The following is a 7990-nucleotide window of genomic DNA, read 5'->3' as shown; positions in this document are numbered from 1 at the left end:
AACAACAGTGGGCCAAACTAAAAGGAGCAATTACAAGAGCAACAAATCTATATGTTAGAAAAGTAACAAAAGTAAGAGAAATAAGAAACCGATCTGGTTCTCAAAGGAGGTGACTGATAAAATTAAAGCAAAAAGAACAGCAGTCAAGAAACATAAAGATTTTAAAAAGAGGAACAAAGGGAAAAATATCTAGTGAAACTAAGGGACATAAAGAAAAATCAAGAAAGCAAAATGTCAGGTGGAAACAAGGATTGCCAAAGAGGTAAAGCGAGGTGAGAAAACATTTTTCAGATATATCAGAGAAAGGAGAAAGGTCCGAAGTGGCGCAATGAAATTAAAAGGAGACAAAGATCAATGAAGGGAGAGCAACAAAGAAATGGCAGAAATATTAAACAATTACTTCAGTTCGATGTTCACTAAAGAAGACCCTGGAGAAGGACAGTTTCTAATTGACAAGATTGTGGTTGGAGGAGAATGTATGGGAAGAGCTAGGAAAACTGAAACTGGACAAGGCTATGAGGACAGATGAGGTACATCTCAGGTTATTGAAGGAGCTCAGAGATGTGTTGGTGGGTCTGCTGAAGGACCTGTGCAATAGATCCCTGGAAACGGGAGTGGTGCCACAAGATTGGAGAAGAGCGGTGATGGTCCCACTTCACAAGAATGGGAGAAGAGAGGAAGCTGGAAACTACAGGCTGGTTAGTCTCACCTCAGTGGTGGGAAAATTAATGGAGACTCTGCTGAAGGAAAGGATAGTAAACTATCTATAATCCAACAGGTTGCTCAAACCGAGGCAGCATGGATTCAGCAGGGGATGGTCCTGTCAAACAAATTTGATTAATTTTTTTGATTGGGTGACTAAAGAAATGGATCGAGGAAGAGCGCTTGATGTGATCTACTTGGATTTCAGCAAAGTTTTTTATATGGTTCCTCACAGGAGATTTATGAATAAAATAAGAAGATTGGGAGTGTGTGCCAAGATGTTGGAGTAGATTACAAACTGGTTGATGGATAGAAGGCAACTTGTGAAGGTAAATGGAACCTTCTCTGAAGAGAAAATGATGTTAAGCAGAGTGCCCCAAGGATCAGTGTTGGGACCAGTTCTGTTCAATATCTTTGTGAGCAACATTGCAGAAAGGACAGAAGGTAAAGTTTGTCTATTTGTGTATGACACTAAGATCTGCAAAAGAGTGGACATGCTGGAAGGAGTAGAGAGAATGAGGCATGATTTAAGGAAGTTTGAACAATGGTTGAAGATATGGCAGCTGGGATTCAATGCCAAGAAGTGCAAAGTCATATATCTGGGGTGTGGTAATCCAAAAGAGCTGTATGTGATGGGAGTGAAGGGCTGTTGTGCACAGAGCAAGAGAGGGACCTTGGGATGATAGTGTCTAGCAATCTGAAGACAGCGAAGCAATGTGACAAAGCGATAGCTAAAGCCAGAAGAATGCTGGGCTGCATGGAAAAAAGAATAGAAAAAGGAGGTGATATTAATGCCCTTGTACAAGTCCTTGGAAACCATATCTCAAGAGGGACAGAGACAGGATGGAAGCAGTCCAGAGAAGGGCGACAAAAATGGTGGGTGGTCTCCATCAAATGACTTATGGGGAAGGTTGAAGGAGCTAAATATGTATACCCTGGAGAAAAAGAAGTGCAGGGGAGATATGATACAGACCTTCAGATACCTGAAAAGTTTTAATGATGCAAAATCAATAAACCTTCTCTGACTGAAAGAAATTAGTAGAACTAGGAGTCACAAAATGAAACTCCAGGGAGGAAGATTCAGAACCAACATCAGGAAACATTTCTTTACAGACAGGGTGGTGGATGCCTGGAATGCCCTTCTGGAGGAGGTGGTGAAGACAAAAACAGTGAAAGATTTCAAAGGGGCATGGGATAAACACTGTGGATCCCTAAAGGGAAAAGGATGGAAATGAAGAAAAAAGTGCATGGGGGTAACTCGCTGGTGTGGCAGTTACTACCCTTAACCAATAAGCCTTCATACTGTTGATGCTATTCCAATATTGCTCTCTGCTCCAATATGCTCTCTGCTTTAACGATAGGAGGAAAAGAAAAAAAGGGGAATCAGATTCAAACAGCAACCAACAAGGTCACTAAATTTTAAGTTGTGGGGAAAACAAATAAAATTGGGGGTAACTTACTGATACGGCTGTTACTACCCTTAACCAATAAGCCTGATACCTTTGATGCTACCATAAGTTTGCTGGGCAGACAGGATGGACCATTTGGTCCTTTTCTGCCATCATTTCTATGTTTGTATGTTTCATAAAATAACATCTTACGTACATACCTTTTGGCCTTTCCCTGAACACCCCAGATCATTTCTTTTTTGTGCAAATAAATATGCACGTAAAAACCAAAAATACGAGAGCACTTTTGATTTTTTTTGAAATAGCATGTGCGTAAGTGCAAGCTAGTTAGGCATGTATATGCTAATTTTACAATGTAATTCTTTTGAAAATTAACTCATTAGATTGTACACTTTCTGGGGATAGAGAAATCCCTACAGTCTCTGAATGTAATCCTCAATGGACTGCCAAAAGGCGGTATATATATGTCAAATCAATTAATTAATTGATTGATTAACAAACTGAAATACGAAACATGGCACAGGCCTCCTGCTCTTCCTTGAAGTTGCAACAATTGTCATAAACATTAAAAAATGCATGGAATAATCAACAAATAAAAAGGGTGAGAGGAAGAGATTCCTAAATCCTGGTGGATGAGTAATAAACCACTTTCCATTTATTCCCCTGTGGGGAGTGATGTCCCCCCCTCAAATCCCAGTGAGTTCACATTCAATGAGCAGTGAACATTTCCCATTTGCATGGTTTGAATTTTACAGGTGCGAAGTGATGTCAGAGTTTCCTTTACTGTACCCTCTTCCAACAGGTCTCAACTAAATTGTAAGCTTCGAGGAGCAGGAGTTTTCTCTATTTTACATTTCTGTATCTGTACGGTGCTTTAGCAATGCTAAGTAGTAGGATTAGTCTTGAAGGAAGTACAGTAAAGGCAGACCCTGATGCCATAATAGTGGGAGCCATAGGCCCGGAAAGATTGCCTCTCCCAAAAAATTTTTCAAAATCTAAAACATTTCCAGAAAATCAGCAGCGACCATTAGTTCAATTCTCAGAATGCAGTAGGATTATGCAAACTTGATTAAATACATGAAAATGTGTGGTTATAACTGAAGGTACACAGCACAATGCATAATATTAAAAAGAGTAATATGACAATAAAAACATGAAATCTTTAAGATCCAAACCTGTGTGAAAAATGTGATGTCACCTTTTTTTTTTTTTACTTGTTTCTCTTTTTTTCTTTCCCCTGATATTGTATGATCGTGGTGAACATTTTAAACCATTGCCCTTTATGTTACAATCAGGCCGATGCAATATCGGCGCGCTTTAAATGGGCACTCAAAATTGAGCGCCCGCTCTCTTAACACTCGCCAATCCATCTCTCCCAGATGCCTGATTTAATATTTAAATCAGCTGTTGCAGTAAAAAGGAGGCACTAGGGAACATTTTGCTTCCCTATCGGCGCCTCGGCATTGGGCGCCCAGGAGAGTTGGCTGTCAGGATAGGAAAACGGACACTCAATTTTAAAAGTGTCTTTTTTCCTTACCTGTGTACAGCCACAAGTTAGGGAAATGGAAGCTTGTTAAATTGAGCGTCCCTTTTCCTATCCTGACTGCCACCGTACTTTTTTTTTTTTTTTTTTTAAGGTTTCTCCTTTTTCTGTTCCTCCAACTTAATATCACCATGATATTAAGTTGAAGGAACTACAGAAAAGCAGTATTTTCTGCTTTACTGTAAAGGTTTTAAGCTTCTCAAGAATTAATGCCTGCTCTCGGGCAGGCATTAATTTTTGAGGGTGAAAATGTGCGTGTTGGGCACATTTATTTTTCCATCGGGGGGAAAATAGCTAATAGCCTCATCAACATGAATTTACATGTGATAAGTGCTATTAGCTACACGCTCAGTTGGACACGCTAACAACCCTCATTTTGTATTGGGGGTTATGGACACGTGTGTAAAATGCACATACAATCATGTGTTGAGCCATGCACAGTAGGGATGTGAATCGGGCTTCGGACAATTGAAAATATCGTCGATATTTTCAAAATCGTCAGTAATCAGGGGCTCCACCAAAATGATAGGAAAACCCCACGATATTGATTGTGGGGGTTCCCTTATCATTTTGGGGGAGGGTGGGAAAAACGGCACACAAAAATAACCCCTAAACCCACCCCGACCCTTTAAAACTAACCCCTTAGCTTCCCCCACCCTCCCGATGCCCCCAAAAACGTTTTACAGGTACCTGGTGGTCCAGTGGGGGTCCCGGGAGTGATCTCCTGCTCCGGGCCATCCTCCCGCTCCCGGGCCGTTGGCTGCCACTTATCAAAATGGCGCCGATGGCCCTTTGCCCTTACCATGTGACAGGGTATCCGAGCCATTGGCCGGACCCTGTCACATGGTAGGAGCACTGGATGGCTGGCACCATCTTGTGCTCCTACCATGTGACAGGGGCTGGCCAATGGCACCGGGCAAAGGGCCATCGGCACCATTTTGATTAGTGGCAGCCGACGACCCGGGAGTGGGAGGACAGCCCGGAGCGGGAGATCGGCCCGGAGCGGGAGATCGCTCCCGGGACCCCCACTGGACCACTAGGTACCTGTAAAAAGTTTTTTTTTGGGGGGGTCGGGGAAGCTAAGGGGTTAGGTTTAAAGGGCTGCATCCAATCGTGGGTTAACAGTGCGCTCCGCTGGAGCGCACTGTACTGTATCGGCCTGTTAGAGAGTAAAATGCCTAATTTGGCCTCTTTGAAAACTGACAAGGGCTAAGCTCCTAAATGTAGGTGCCTTCTTTCACTAAGCACCTAAAAGTGGTGCAAACCCTTCCCACCATCACCATCACCACCACCTTCATAGGATGCAGCAAATTTAGAGGGTCACAAAGCTCCCCAGGCAGCTTTTCTATAACCCAGTCAACTCTTGCACATACCTGACAAGAGCCCTTGGAGACAACGGGGTTCATCTGGTGGAGGCCCCTAGTGAAGTCATGAACATAGTCATCAAAATTCACACTTATCCCACTCGTTCTTGTCATTTGGTACACACAAATGGGAGATCTCCCACTAACGATGAAGCTGACAATAAACCATGGAATCAGAGGATGGTGATCAAATCAAAATGTTCTTAAAGTTTGAAAAGTAAGATCCAGGCCAGTATGGCAAAAATTAAAAATAACATCAGGAAAATCATAATCAAGAAAGCAAGAGTTTCTTTTTCCATGGTACATCCCCCAAGCTGTTCTTCTCCCAACTGAACTAGTATCCAACTCAAAAAAGCCATCCACTTGAATGGAAGAGTAATCTGAAACCACTAACATCAAACAAGGGTAAGATAACAAAACCCTTTGATTCAAGGAAAATGTTCAAAGTAGGTAACACCAACTGCCTCTCACAAAAAATCTCTTCAAAACAGCAATAAATATCCAAGTCTTCTCTTCTGCTGTTATCTGGGTACAAAATATGGAAAAAGTTTAGGACTCATCTTTCAAAATACCAGGGATTTGCCCTTCTGTCAGAAACTGGTGTAAAATGTAAAAACAAATTTCAATATTCTCCAAAACTCTCTAAAACCCAACTCTCCTTGGGCACAATTCACCAGGGAAGCAGGAAGACCCTTGTAGATCAATCCTCTTAGGGAGAGGCAATGAACCCAGTCATTTGCTCAGGAGGAAAATTATATCCCTAACTCAGCCCACAAAAAGGTGAGGTTAGAGCAGAGAGAAGACCCCAAAAGTATCAAGACCCCTAGGATGCTGAAAACAGGGCAGTTTAAATTAGCAGATGCTACAGTCAGTAGGGTTGGAGTAGGGAAACATAGGGTGCTCAGCCCTGATATACGGTGCAAGGCACCTAACATAAAATCTTACATTTAGGATAGGAGAAAACAGGCCTAAAATTAGGCGCTATGGGGTGGATTTTGCACGCACAAATCTACGCCCACGCGTAGGTTTAAAATCTGGCCTTTTGGTTTTAGTCACCTAAGTTAAATCAATTAACTTAAAACTGAAGCAAAAATTTCGACCAAGCCTAGATCAGGCACTCAGCAACCTTGGAATATCAGCCTGTACATTGTTACAGTGAAATTAATGCACACGGCTAAAACACTTTTTTCTGTAACAATATGTGATTATTAGAACAGTATAGCTATGTGCATCGAACCTCACTGCAACAATTAAAATATCATGCATGATGCTGTCTTAGAAAAAATAAGGCCAATGTCTGAAGATGTTCACTAGAAAAATGGTGACTGATGAAGAAAATAATATATAACTCTAGTTTTTCTATTTTCCCTCAAAATCTACATTAAAAAAAACCCCTATAAATTAGGACTCATTTATAATGAAGTAAAGCCCAAACTTTTACAGCCCTCATGTGGATATACATCTGTCTCCTTGGGAATATGATGCAGCTGTTAAATGATGAATAGGTCTGTTGAAAAGAAGGAGTGGGATATATTTAAAAATAGTCATCATTAGTGTCTCCTATTAGGATTTCTAATCCCTTGCTGAGAACCCAAAATTATTTCAAACCTTGCACTAATTAAAATCCCCAGTTGCCAGAAGTACAATCAGGAAGACAATATGTAGGAAAAAAAATTCTATTTCTTATCCCTGTTGTTTCCGCTGTGCAGTCAAGTAAGGGCTAAAGTCAAACGGAATGTAACATTAAATGTGCTGTTTAAAAAAATATGGTCTTATACTGTACTAACTGGCATGTTAACCTCTTTAATTTTATGATTATCCACTTGAACTGTACTGTTTCTGTTACTTTAAATGAATGATTATTTTATATTGAGCTTGGTATATTTCTTACTGAACTTCTTGTGTGGTTATCTCATACAGTGCTTTCAAAATATATTTAGCTATTTTTGGCCCTGTTACTCTGGCCCTTAATTAAAGGTATCAATGTAATTATAAAGTGTAGGGTATAGTGCATCCATAAGCAACTAGATCATTTTTTCATTCTTTTTATTCAGCATTTACTGTTATCAACTTTTTGTCAAAATTGATTCATTTTTTTCTTGTTGTATGGGGTAGCTATGTCAAAACTGAGCCTTGCTAGACAGCAGGAGCAAATATCCATGTTAAACTAAGTTTTGCTAAACAGCAGTGTAAACGTTCATGATAAATTTACACACATACTTTTGAACATCAAAAGTGGATGCGTAAATGATTTCCCTGCTCCAATTACGTCCCCAGGAACACCTCTTTGCAATATGCGGACAAATATGCGTGAAATCACTGGGTAGGGGAGGTGTTACTGGTAGGAGATTTTAATCTGACAGCCACTGATTGAAGCATTCTATCTTCAGAAACTGTAAAAAATAGAGAGACCATAGACTCCTTTCAAGGAGATGTCTTCAGGGAAATGGTAACAAAACCCACAAGTGAGGGGAAGTACTCGATCTGACATGAATACATTTATTTATTTATTTATTTATTTGAAATTTTTATATACCGACATTCATCAATGATATCACATCGGTTCACAGTGTAACGCAAAACTGACGCCTGGGGTAGCGCTTTACATCGAACAGTTATAACGAGTTAACATAAGAATAATTGAGGAAGGGAGATATAATGGGGAATTTAACACTAAAAACTATAAACAGGATTAGCAATTATATACAAAATGTACATTAAGAGGAGGATAGCATAAAAATTAATTAGGGGGAAATTGGGATGAGATGAGGGGGAAGAGGGGAGGGGTGGGGGAAGTGGAAGGAGGGGACGGTGGCGGAGGAGTATAGGTTAACGGAAAAGAAAGAAGAAGTTGGGAGAAGAGGAAATTAGGTGTATGCTTTAGTGAAAAGCCAGGTCTTGAGATTCCGTTTAAAAGGTTTTTTATGCATTCTCTTGCCGAAGTTCGACTGGCATTGAGTTCCAGAGGGTTG

At 40.6% G+C, this 7990-nt stretch overlaps 1 long non-coding RNA gene across 1 annotated transcript in view; it reads right to left on the bottom strand.

Annotated features, from left to right (window-relative positions):
* Positions 1-6457: 6457 nt before the first annotated feature.
* The window catches only part of LOC115086193, a 76202-nt gene continuing 74669 nt past the window's right edge, over positions 6458-7990 (bottom strand). Inside the window, exon 3 of the long non-coding RNA XR_003855140.1 lies at positions 6458-6525. This is a non-coding gene — a long non-coding RNA (uncharacterized LOC115086193). The remainder of the gene's footprint in view (positions 6526-7990) is intronic.

The sequence above is a fragment of the Rhinatrema bivittatum genome, chromosome 2 (genome assembly GCF_901001135.1).
Source record: "Rhinatrema bivittatum chromosome 2, aRhiBiv1.1, whole genome shotgun sequence".
Lineage (NCBI taxonomy): Eukaryota > Metazoa > Chordata > Amphibia > Gymnophiona > Rhinatrematidae > Rhinatrema > Rhinatrema bivittatum.
The sequence above is the reverse complement of the archived record's forward strand: the minus strand, read 5'-3'. Positions and strand labels throughout refer to the sequence as shown.